Source organism: Ranitomeya variabilis, chromosome 2, assembly GCF_051348905.1.
Source record: "Ranitomeya variabilis isolate aRanVar5 chromosome 2, aRanVar5.hap1, whole genome shotgun sequence".
In the NCBI taxonomy this organism is placed as follows: domain Eukaryota; kingdom Metazoa; phylum Chordata; class Amphibia; order Anura; family Dendrobatidae; genus Ranitomeya; species Ranitomeya variabilis.
In genome coordinates, this window is record NC_135233.1 from 632,258,210 (window position 1) to 632,270,848 (window position 12,639).

A 12,639-nucleotide genomic window follows, 5' to 3' on the forward strand; every position below is an offset into this window, starting at 1 on the left:
AAGAGACAGTAGGGTCTCTGTCAGGGGTGGGATCCTGACAGAGGCTTGGCATTGAAAGAGAACGTAACGGGTCCGCGCCAGCTCCGGGAAGCGGCGGGATCCAAGAAAGGACTAGAAGCGAGATAGATTGTGCTGAGTGAGAAACGAGATCAAGCAATAGGAGAATACCAGTAGGGGTCATGCTGTAAGACCGGAGCAACATCCTACTGAGGCGCACTACCGGTGGCCGGAACGCCGAGGGAGTGGAATAGTACACAGCTTCAAGCCATACTCCAAACAGCGGCAGGGCAGTCAGTTTAAGGCGGGCTGTCTAACACATATCACCTATGAAGTCTTGGGGGGCAATTGCGGGAGAGGGGCGTCTCTAGGGTCCCGGAAGAACTCCAGGCCTACCTGACAAACGGGTGCCATTCTAACTGTAACATCAGGAAGGGACGGAAGATTAGCAGAAGATCAGTTAATCGAGTTGTGAGGGAACACGAGAAACAGACACAACAGTTGTGGGGTACTTTCCGTAAGCATAGCAGGGAAGGACTACAACACATAGCGCTAAGAAGGAAGGCACCGATTTCCACCTGTGAAGTGAACTCTGGAGGTGCCATTGGACCGGCCGGACTTGCGCAGCCTGGTGAACCATATTCTGGACTGAGGACTCAGAGATCTCCAGTAAAGAGGTAAAGAGACTGCAACCTGGTGTCCTCGTTATTTACCGCGACCTGCACCCCACAACTGCACCGTTACAACACCACTTATTGCTCCGGACGTCCCCCACTGACAGACAGGGCCACGGACCGGGTCTAGCCACCGTGACAACCCCAGGACTGAGACTCAGAGGCCCGGCTCCGGGTACCCCTCGGCCCTGCGGCGGTGTGGGGGCGCTCCATACACACTTCAGGATTTTTTGCGTTTTTCCTTGTTTTTCGTCCGTTTTCCATGGAAAAAAAGCTAAAAAAAAGGATACATAAGCATCCCATCATTTTTAATGCATTTCGCAATTTTTGTGCACATGCTGCGTTTTTCCACGAAAAAAAGCATTGTGGTAAAAAATGCAGCATGTTCATTAATTTTGCGGATTTTTTGAGTTTTTGCCGCTATATTATTGCATTGGGAAGCTCCGGAAAAAAATGCTAAAAATCTGCCAAAAAAATGAGCAAAAAAACCCCGAATAAAACGCATTAGGATTTCCTGCAGAAAAAGAAATTCCAGCTTTCTTCAGGAAAATTCCGCAAACATTCCTGAACCTGTGCACATAGCCTAAGGGCTCATTCCCACTCGTGATGAAATCAGACGAATGCAATCCGTTAAAAAATCGGATTGCATTTGGACCAATGTTATTCTACAATTGTGTGTTCATCTGCATTTTTTTTTGCAGCTTGGATTGGATCACGATCGGACTGGGAAAAAGTCGCAGCATGCTGCGATTGAAATCGGATCGCATTCCGCAATAGAAGTCAATGGGTGCGAGAAAAAAAATCGCATAGCACTCAGACCATGCGAGTGCTGTCCAATGTTTACACACCAATCGCATTTGAAAAGCTAGCCCCTTCCTAGGCTATTAATATCAGCCCGCAGCTGTCTGCATTGCTTTCGCTGGTTATTAATTAAGGGGGGACCCCATATCTTTTTTTGGGGGTCCCCCATTTTAATAGCCAGTAAAGGCAAATTATACAGCTGTGAGCTGATAATAATAGCCTGGGAAGCTCCATGAGTATTACCCTCTTCCGAGGCTATAAACATCTGCCCCCAGCCGTCGGCTTTACCTCTGCTGGGTAAGAAAATTGAGCGGGAGCCCATGCCATTTTTTTTCAGAAAAATAATCTTTTATTCAATTCTTGTACAGTAAGCTGCACTAATTATAGATGTCAGTGACATATACATGTGTCTATATTCTATATGTATTTATTGTATGTAATTCATCTTCTCTATCCTGTCGGCTCCGGCAGTAATTTTACAGTACACGGAAGATGAATTGCAGGCTTTTCTTCTTTCTATGTAATATATATACAGTGTATATATACCGTATGTGTGTGTGTCACTGACATCTATATATCTATGTATTCTTTGTGTATATATCTAGTCTATCTATTATAACCTGTCAGTATGGTTTTACTGTATACTGCACATGAATTGTCGGCTTTTTATCTATCTATCTATCTATCTATCTATCTATCTATCTATCTATCTATCTGTCTGTCTATCTATCTATCTATCTATCTATCTATCTATCTATGTTTTGAAGAATATTTCCTTTGAAAATGATGTGTTAATGACATACAGAACTGTTCTATGTAAAAGCTCATGTTAAAATCACATTGAAGTCGGATGTTAATTGGATGCTACGTGTTAAAAATGGGATTGTACTCGCATGAAAAATGTATGACACTCGCATGACACTTGAATTACACTCGTCCGACTCTCTTGCATCAAAATTGGACCGATTTTATGACTCCAGCCTAATGGTGTGGTTGTTTGTATTTTATGCATCAAGATGGAAACTCTGAAAACCAGAGCTGCTGGTTATATTGCCCAAATGGAATGTGGTCTCCACCACTATATGAACAACACTTTTTCAGAAAAGATCAGGACATGCTCACCCCATTGTGTACATTTACTTGGGAGGTGTATCAAAGCCTTGTTCCCACACATGTGATCCAGCGGGATACAGAACAAGTGTGTATGTGATATGTGATACGCTGCTCTCAAACTGGTTTGGCAGCTCGCTGACGACTCTTTGTTTGGTTTCTAATAGAGGATGAGGCTTAGAACTTCAGCTGCTAAAAAGGTGATTTGCCTGCAGCAGAATGAATGAGGGAAATTCTAACATCTGCCAGGGTGTCTCTGTGCCCCAACGCATTCTCTGGATCCATGCACCATTGTTCAAGCTGTCAAGTCTCCAATGGCTGAATTATGCATCAATTCTGCAGGGAGGTTTTCCACTCATTAGGAACAATGGGAAAGAATACATGGTGTACAATCACTGAGCAATGCTTCTAAATCCCACACAAATAAAGCAAAATTCCTTTTATTCCTGTTTATTCCTTCATCTTTTTTAAACTTACAGAATATAAAACACATGGTGGTGTGCAGGAAGCAACTTTTCATTTTACTGATGAATGTAATACCAGGTAATGTTATTATGGTCCTGTTATATACATTTTCAGGACTTGGGCACATGGCTTCATTTTCAGGTGGGCAAAACCACCGAGTTTTTCAAGAGAGAGACGCTTCATAAAATGTCAACTTTTTTTTCCTGAAGCATCTTTTTAAGGCTGGGATCACACATACGTGAGATACGGCCGAGTCTCGCAGGTGACAACCCAGCTCTGGCGCCGGCACTCTGGAGCGGAGCGTGCAGCTCCATGTATTGCTGTGCGGCTGCACGCTCCGCTCCGGAGTGCCGGCGCCAGACCTTGGTTTCCACCTGCGAGACTCGTCCGTATCTCGCGCATGTGTGATCCCGGCCTTAGTGTGTATTTTGTCATTTCTTGAGCACTCTTTTTATGTTTTTGACTGCTGGCATGTTTTTCCAGCTCTTTTGTGGCATCTTTTTAATGCCATTTTCCGGGTTTTTTAACACCATTTTAGCAACAGTGCTGGCAGGAGACTTAGGCCGGGGTCACACTTACCATATGGAAAATCGGTCCAAGTCTCCCTGCCGAGGGTCGCACAAGTGTTCTCCGTATGGTCATCTGTGTGTAATTCATTTACAATGCGATGCTGCGATTTTATCGCACCTATGTATCTGTATGACATGTGTTTGGCTTTACATTTCTCACTGCTTTTTCTCATTGAATTTAATGGCTCAACGGGCTGAAATTAGGAAAATGTGTGCGTATTTCTCGCAAGTCACATGGATGATCTTTGTGGTGTCCGAGTTTTCCTCGCACCCATAGACTTGCATTGGCGAGACTCGGCCGATATCTGTGTAAGGGCTGTCCCACACGTCCAGATAATTCCGGTACCGGAAAAAATCGGTACCGGAGTTATCTGTGTCCGTGTGCCCGTGAGCTCACGTAGGCCATACGTGCGGCACACGTGTGCCGCCCGTGTGGCGAGTGGGTACCACACGGAGCGTGCAGGAGACAGCGCTAAAGTTTAGCGCTGTCCCCTACATCGTGCTGAAGCCGCGATTCATATCTTCTCTGCAGCAGCCTTTGCTGCATAGAAGATATGAATAATAGTGTTTAAATGAAAGATCTATGTGTCCGCTGCCCCCCCCCCCCCCTGTGCGCCCCCCCGCTGTTCAGAAAATACTCACCCGCATCCCTCGTTGGCTGTCGCTCCTTCCTGGTCTGGCCGCGGCTTCCACTGTATGCGGTCACGTGGGGCCGCTCATTTACAATCATGAATAGGCGGCTCCACCTCCCATAGGGGCGGAGCCGACTATTCATGATTGTAAATGAGCGGCCCCACGTGACCGCATACAGTACAAGCCGCGGCCAGACCAGGAAGCAGCGACAGCCAACGTGGGAGCGGGTGAGTATTTTCTGAACAGCGGGGGGGCGCACAGGGGGTGGGGGGGCGGCGGACACATAGATCTTTCATTTAAACACTATTATTCATATCTTCTATGCAGCAAACGCTGCTGCAGAGAAGATATGAATGGCGGCTTCAGCACCATGTGGGGGGGACAGCGCTTACTGGAGCGCTGTCTCCTGCACGCCACAGGGACTGCACACGGAGACCGTCCGTGAGTGGTCCGTGTTTTACACAGACCCATTGACTTTAATGGGTCCGTGTAATACGTGCGCTCCCACGAACACTGACATGTCTCCGTGTTTGGCACACGGAGACACGGTCCGCAAAAAATCAATGACATCTGTACAGATGCATTGATTTTTATGGGTCTACGTGTGTCAGTGTCTCCGGTACGTGAGGAAACTGTCACCTCACGTACCGGAGCCACTGACGTGTGAAACCGGCCTAAAATCGCAGTATGCTGAATACGCCCGAGAAAAAAACGGTGTTGTGATCTGCCCCATATATTAACACTGGTCCGAGTGCTATGCAGTGTTTTATTGCATAGCACTTGTCCGTATTCTACGCTAGTGTGACCCCGGCCTTAAAAAGAAGCCCAGGACGACTTCTGAGCATCTTTTGAAGCCTTCCAATTAACTCTATTACAAAGTACATCTTCAGGATGATCAGGTCACTTCTTTTAAGCGTTTGGAGTCATTGGAAACCTGAAGTGGTTAAAAGACTGATCCTATGAATAGCAACTCGTTTTTACATAGAAATGCATATGTCCATTCTTTTAGGCAGTTTTAAAAATCAGCTTGAAAAAGACAGTGGCCTTAATTCATTAAAATTAGCATTTTATACGTCAGTCTTAATGATGGGTGTACAGTAATAATACACGTCTAATGCATTAAGATGTGCCTGCCATTTAATAATTTAAGCAAATCTTATCAATGGTGTACATTTCCATCCGCCTCTTCAGAAATGTTACTAAATACAGGGACTAGAGTAACATTTCTGACATAAGGAACGCTGCTACTTTTAATTACGGTAATTTGTTTGACAGGCAATGCAATGCCCCTTCCCACTCAGACTCCTTCCCAGCTCTGCCCATTTTTGCGGAGCTGCCCAATAAACAAAACGACGCAAAATTTTTGTGCTACTTTCAGTTGTGCAAAAATTTTGCGATATTTGAAGGTGTTTTGTGCCAGAATTGTGGAGTAAAACCTGTGGAGAAAAGGGCCAGTTGTGTGCACAACCCCTTAGATCTCATTCAGACGTCTGTTTTTCTCGTACGAGTGTTATCCATTTAAAAAAACAGACAAGTTCTTTTTTGATTTGAGGGTAATGCAAGTCTATGGGGTCATGAATAAGTTGCACAGCAGTCGGATGACATTCTAGTGTGGTCTTACTTTCATGAACTGTCAGGAAGGTGAAGGTGGGGAAACTTTTTTTCCACGCACCAGAAACTCATGACACTCAGACCACACTCTGATCAAACTTTGATGAAAGCCTGATAAAAATAATTAATCTTTTATAAGATCAGGACTCTGATCATTAGTCTGAAGCTACCTCTAGAGATTCTATAACATTATTCACAGCCACACACTCTACTTTGCAGTGCCTGGAAGAAGAGGAGACCAAGCTTTACGAGGCAGGTAGAAAATGCTCCTACATGTCAAGGTCTAACTTTAATTTGATGCCCAACTTTAACAGTAACTGAATATATCAGCTTGAAGTCTGGATCCTTGCTGGCAACACAGTGAGGTAACTTCACATTTGTATGTTCTACCCTTATTGAAGAGTGTTATCTTGTCCCTGTCTTATTTAGCCTTATACAAGTTCTAACCCACTTAGGTCCACAAGGTCCATAACCGGAGCTGTGTGGAAGTGACAAAGGTTTTTACAGCAGCAGTCAGAAAACTATGATGACATTTGTCTTATTATGTTTTCAATTAGCTAACAACTCACTTCATAAGAAATCCCAAACTGTGAAAAAATATTTTGTGAACAACTATATAACTATGTAAAAATAACATAAACGTTCAATTATTTACTTACATTTAGCCCGTCTAGAGTAGGAGCACCTTCTCAATAAAAACATTGTTTCCAAGGCTTCTCTAAATGTATGTGCTTGTGGAACATTATTTCAGCACAGGCAGACAGCAAAAGGAAACCCACAGTGAAAGTAGCGGTGGTAATAAATCAGTGTGGAAAGGAAGACATTGCTTATGTGTATAGAGCCTTCCCTGCTCCCTGCAGTGGGTGTGGAAGTCTGGATTACTTGGCTCAACAATCGAAATAAGCCAAGAATTGTGGAAGGTGACGCTTGTTCTTTCTATACATTTTTTTCCACTACTGGCTGCCTACACCCATTAGTCAGTTTCCTTGGTCTCCTCCCTGGCTCTGCATTTTCATTTCATACCCCAAATTACACTGAGAACTGGCTACTCCTTTATTAAGGAACTTCAAGTATACATTTCACATCAAATCATCTACTCTAGATATATGCTAGCACCAGAAGCACATTTCTACTTCAATGTGTGAAATAACAATCTCAGATTAAAGGGAATCTGTCACCAGGTTTTTACAATGTAATTTGGGAGCACCATAATGTGTATTTGCGTCATTAAGATGCAAATACAATGATCCTCCGTGATCTCTGGCACTTCCGGGGTCAGTGGAGCTCCAACCAGCTCACTGACCCGATGTGCGGCGGTAGCGTATGCACACTGCTTCCATCATGGAAGCGCGATGAGGAGACCTCATCATGCTGCCGACATCAGTGTAGAGGACTGCAGAGGACAAGCTAGAGCCTGGAGCAGGTAAGCACTCACAGAGCCAAAGATACAGCCTAGAATGGAAAATATGGGAGGTGAAGCACAGTATGGAAAACAAGGAGAGGAAAAGCGCAGTATGGAGAACAAGGAGTGGTAAAGCATGGTATGGCGAATATAGGGCAAAGCACAGTATGGAGAACATGAGGGGGTGAATCAGAGTATGGATAACATGGGGGGTGAAGCACAGTATGGAGAACATGGAGGGTGAAGTACGGTATGGAGAACAAGGGGGTGAAGCAGGGAATGGGGAACATGATAGGGAAGCACAGTATGGAGAACATGGGTGTGTGAAGCACAGTATGGAGAACAAAGTGGTGAAGCATTGTATGGAGAACACGGGGAGGAGCACAATATGGAGAACATGAGAGGGGTAAGCACAGTATGGAGAATGTGAGGAGGTGGAAGCATAGTATGGAGAACATGAGTGGAGAAGCACAGTATGGAGAACATGAGGGGAGGAAGCACAGTGTGGAGAACATGAGTGGTGATAGCATAGTGAGGAGAGCATGAGGGGGGAAGCACAGTATGGAGAACATGAGGTGGTGAAGCACAGTATGGAGAACATGAGTGGTGGGAGCACAGTATGAAGAACATGGGTGGTGGAAGCACAATATGGAGACCATGAGGTTGGTGAAGCACAGTATGGAGAACATGGGGGGTAAAGTACAGTATGGAGAACATCGAGGGCGAAGCACAGTATGGAGAACATGGGGGTGATGCACAATATGGACAACAAGGGGGTGAAGCACAGTTTGGAGAACATGAGAGGGGGAAGCACAATATGGAGAATATGGGTGGGAGAAGCACAATATAGAGTACATGAGGGGGTGAAGCATAGTATGGAGAACAAGGGGGTGTGAGGGGTTGACACACTCAGCTGCTTTCCCAGGTAGACACAGGAACTGTTCTGGTAGACGATCACCTGCTGGTATATTGTGGATAGCATAAACCTTGGCAGGGTTCAGCAAAATAAACAGAGCCTTGCTGGCATAACGGTAAAACAAACAAAACGCAGTTCATATGAGTCCATTCAATGTAGGGTTCAACTGCAGCTAACCCATACAGTCCTGAGCTCCTCCTGGAGATATGTGGGAGTTCCTGCTCTCCCAAGAGACACGCAAGCCTGACTCTCATGTCCAGGTATTTAACATCCCATGTGATGGTCACCTGACCTTCATCTCACAGAGGTCCTGTCAGGACTCTGCAGGTGGACCTTCTCCCACCCACTCTATGAAGGTCCACTAAAACCAGCCCATAACATAGGTTCCTATTAACCCTCTCACCACTTATTGTGCTGGAAGCAAAAACACTCTAGTTTCACATCGCTGACTGCAGTATGCGCAGTGACAGGTATCTCCCTTCACATACTATGCCAGTAACTGAACATGAAGAACATGAGGAGGAGAATATGGAGAACATGAGGGGGGAAGCACAGTATGGAGAACACGCTGCAAAACACATTATGGAGAACATGAGGGGGGGTGCATGGTGTAGAGAAGATGGGAGGTGAGGCACAGTATGGAGAACATGGGGGCTGAAGCACAGTATGGACCACAGTGGACACAGTGGACCATTCCCTATTATTACAGACACTCTCATCCCTTGGCATCACAGACTTGGCCCTATCCTGGATCTCCTCATACCTAACAGACCGGACATTCAGCGTCTCCCACTCACACACCACCTCCTCACCTCGCCCCCTATCTGTCGGAGTCCCACAAGGTTCAGTCCTTGGGCCCCTGCTCTTCTCCATTTACACCTTTGGCCTGGGACAGCTCATAGAATCTCATGGCTTTCAGTATCACCTCTATGCTGATGACACACAGATCTACATCTCTGGACCAGATATCACCTCCCTACTAACCAAAATCCCTCAATGTCTGTCCACTATTTCATCCTTCTTCTCCGCTAGATTTCTCAAACTTAACATGGACAAAACAGAATTCATCATCTTTCCCCCATCTCACGCGACCCCCCCAACGAACCTATCCATTACAGTAAATGGCTGCCCACTCTCCCCAGTCCCACAAGCTCGCTGCCTCGGGGTAATCCTTGACGCTGATCTCTCCTTCAAACCACATATCCAAGCCCTTTCCACTTCCTGCCGACTTCAACTCAAAAATATTTCACGAATCCGTTCATTCCTCAACCAAGAATCTGCAAAATCCCTAGTCCATGCCCTCATCATCTCTCGCCTCGACTACTGCAACCTCCTGCTCTGTGGCCTCCCCTCGAACACTCTCGCACCCCTCCAATCTATTCTAAACTCTGCTGCCCGACTAATCCACCTGTCCCCCCGCTATTCTCTGGCCTCTCCCCTCTGTCAATCCCTTCACTGGCTCCCCATTGCCCAGAGACTAAAGTACAAAACCCTAACGATGACATACAAAGCCATCCACAACCTGTCTCCTCCATACATCTGTGACCTCGTCTCCCGGTACTTACCTACACGCAACCTCCGATCCTCACAAGATCTCCTTCTCTACTCCCCTCTTATCTCCTCTTCCCACAATCGTATACAAGATTTCTCTCGCGTATCACCCCTACTCTGGAACCTTCTACCACAACACATCAGACTCTCGCCTACCATCAGAATCTTCAAAAAGAATCTGAAGACCCACCTCTTCCGACAAGCCTACAACCTGCAGTAACCACCGATCAACCAACCGCTGCACGATCAGCTCTATCCTCACCTACTGTATTCTCACCCATCCCTTGTAGATTGTGAGCCTTCGCGGGCAGGGTCCTCACTCCTCCTGTACCAGTTATGACTTGTATTGTTTAAGATTATTGTACTTGTTTTTATTATGTATACCCCTCCTCACTTGTAAAGCGCCATGGAATAAATGGCGCTATAACAATAAATAATAATAATAATAATAATAACATGGAGGTGAATCACAGTATGGAAAACATGGGAGGTGAAGCACAGTATGGAGAACATGGAGGGAAGCACAGTATGGAGAACATGGGGGTGAAGCACAGTATGGAGAACATGGGGTGAAGCACACTATGGAGAACAAGGGGGTGAATCACGTTATGGAAAACATGATGGGGAAGCACAGTACTGAGAACAACGTGGTGAATCACGGTATGGAGAACATGGGAGGAACACAATATGGATACCATGAGAGGGGTAAGCACAGTATGAAGAACATGAGAGGGGGAAGCATTGTATAGAGAATATAAGGTGGAGCACAGTATGGAGAACATGAGGGGTGGGAGCTCAGTGTGGACACGATGAGTGGCGACAGCACAGTGTGGAGAACGTGAGGGGGGAAACACAGTATGGAGAATACGAAGGGGGAAAGAACAGTATCGAGAACATGAGGGAGGTGAAGCACAGTATGAAGAACATGGGTGTTGGAAGCACAATATGGAGAACGTGAGGGGGTAAAGCACAGTATGGACAACAAGGGGGTTAAGCACAGTATGGAGATCAAGATCACAGTATGGAGAACAAGTAGAGTGAAACACAATATGGCGAACAAGGGGTTGTAGCACGGTATGGATGACATGAGGGGGGAAGCACAGAATGGAGGACATGAGGGGGGATGCACAGTATAAACGACATGAGGGGGGAAGCACAGAGTGGAGAACATGAAGGGGAGCACTGTAAGGAGAACATGAGAGCGGAGCACGGTATGGAGAACATGAGGGCGGAAAACGGTATGGAGAGGGGACAACATGAGGCGGACAGTGAAGAGAGGGCTGCATGGAGCATGAACAATGTGGAGATCATAGTTCATAAGGGAGGAAGTTGTGGTGGGAATATTTCATAATGGAGATAGTGTGATGGTTTTCATTTATGAGGGGATGCTGACATTAGGGTAGACAGTGTGGTGGAAATATTTTATAGTAGTGTGGAGTCTGTTGTGAAATTGGATTCTGGGCTCCCCCGGTGGCCACTTGTGGAATTGAACTTGTGTGCATCATCCCCTCTGTTCACCTGCTCCTATCAGGATGTGGGAGTCGCTATATTACCTTGCTCCTCTGTCAGTTTCTTGCCGGTCAACAATGTAATCAGAAGCCTTCTGTGCTTGTTCCTGCTACTAGACAGCTCCCAGCTAAGTTGGACTTTTGTCCTTGTGTGTTTTTGCATTTTGTTCCTGTTCACAGCTGCTGTTTCGTTACTGTGTCTGGAAAGCTCTTGTGATCGGAAATTGCCACTCTGGTGTTATGAGTTAATGCTAGAGTCTTAAAGGAATTTCTGGATGGTGTTTTGATAGGGTTTTCTGCTGACCATGAAAGTGTCCTTTCTGTCTTCCTGCTATCTAGAAAGCGGACCTCGATTTTGCTAAACCTATTTTCATACTACGTTTGTCATTTCATCTAAAATCACCGCCAATATATGTGGGGGCCTCTGTCTGCCTTTTGGGAAAATTTCTCTAGAGGTGAGCCAGGACTGTCTTTTCCTCTGCTAGGATTAGGTAGTTCTCCGGCTGGCGCTGGGCATCTAGGGTTAAAAAACGTAGGCATGCTACCCGGCCACTTCTAGTTGTGCGGCAGGTTTAGTTCATGGTCAGTATAGTTTCCATCTTCCAAGAGCTAGTTCTCATATATGCTGGGCTATGTTCTCTCGCCATTGAGAATCATGACAGTTTGACCGGCCCAAGAAAGGGTTAATTACTGGCTGAGAAAGGAGAGAAAAAAGAAGTCTGCTACAATTTTTTTTTTTTTTTTTCCTCTAGTTCTGAGTGTGCTCTTAATTGAATCACTTGCTAGTCTGCCTATACTGCAGCCTTCCTCTCTTTCTCTCCTTCTAATCCTTGAATGGCTCTGTGTTCACCTGTTTCAAATGGATCTTCAGAGTGTAGCTACAGGTTTGAATAATCTCGCCACAAAGGTACAAAATTTGCAAGATTTTGTTGTTCATGCACCTATGTCTGAGCCTAGAATTCCTTTGCCTGAATTCTTCTCGGGGAATAGATCTCACTTTCAAAATTTTAAAAATAATTGCAAATTGTTTTTGTCCCTGAAGTCTCGCTCTGCCGGAGACCCTGCACAGCAGGTCAGGATTGTAATTTCCTTGCTCCGGGGCGACCCTCAAGACTGGGCTTTTGCATTGGCACCAGGGGATCCTGCGTTGCTCAATGTGGATGCGTTTTTTCTGGCCTTGGGGTTGCTTTATGAGGAACCTCATTTAGAGCTTCAGGCGGAAAAGGCCTTGATGTCCTTGTCTCAGGGGCAAGATGAAGCTGAAATATACTGCCAAAAATTCCGCAAATGGTCTGTGCTTACTCAGTGGAATGAGTGCGCCCTGGCGGCGATTTTCAGAGAAGGTCTCTCTGATGCCATTAAGGATGTTATGGTGGGGTTCCCTGTGCCTGCGAGTCTGAAT

At 45.8% G+C, this 12,639-nt stretch overlaps 1 protein-coding gene across 4 annotated transcripts in view; it reads right to left on the reverse strand.

Annotated features, from left to right (window-relative positions):
* The window catches only part of TIAM2 (TIAM Rac1 associated GEF 2), a 643,262-nt gene that overhangs the window by 385,788 nt on the left and 244,835 nt on the right, over positions 1-12,639 (reverse strand). Inside the window, exon 1 of one of the 4 annotated variants that reach the window (XM_077289065.1) lies at positions 6,520-6,657. The exons of the other annotated variants lie outside the window; for them this stretch is intronic. The gene's annotated coding sequence lies outside the window, so the exon portion shown is untranslated. Of the gene's footprint in view, positions 1-6,519; positions 6,658-12,639 lie in introns of those variants that run through there. 4 annotated transcript variants of the gene reach the window in all.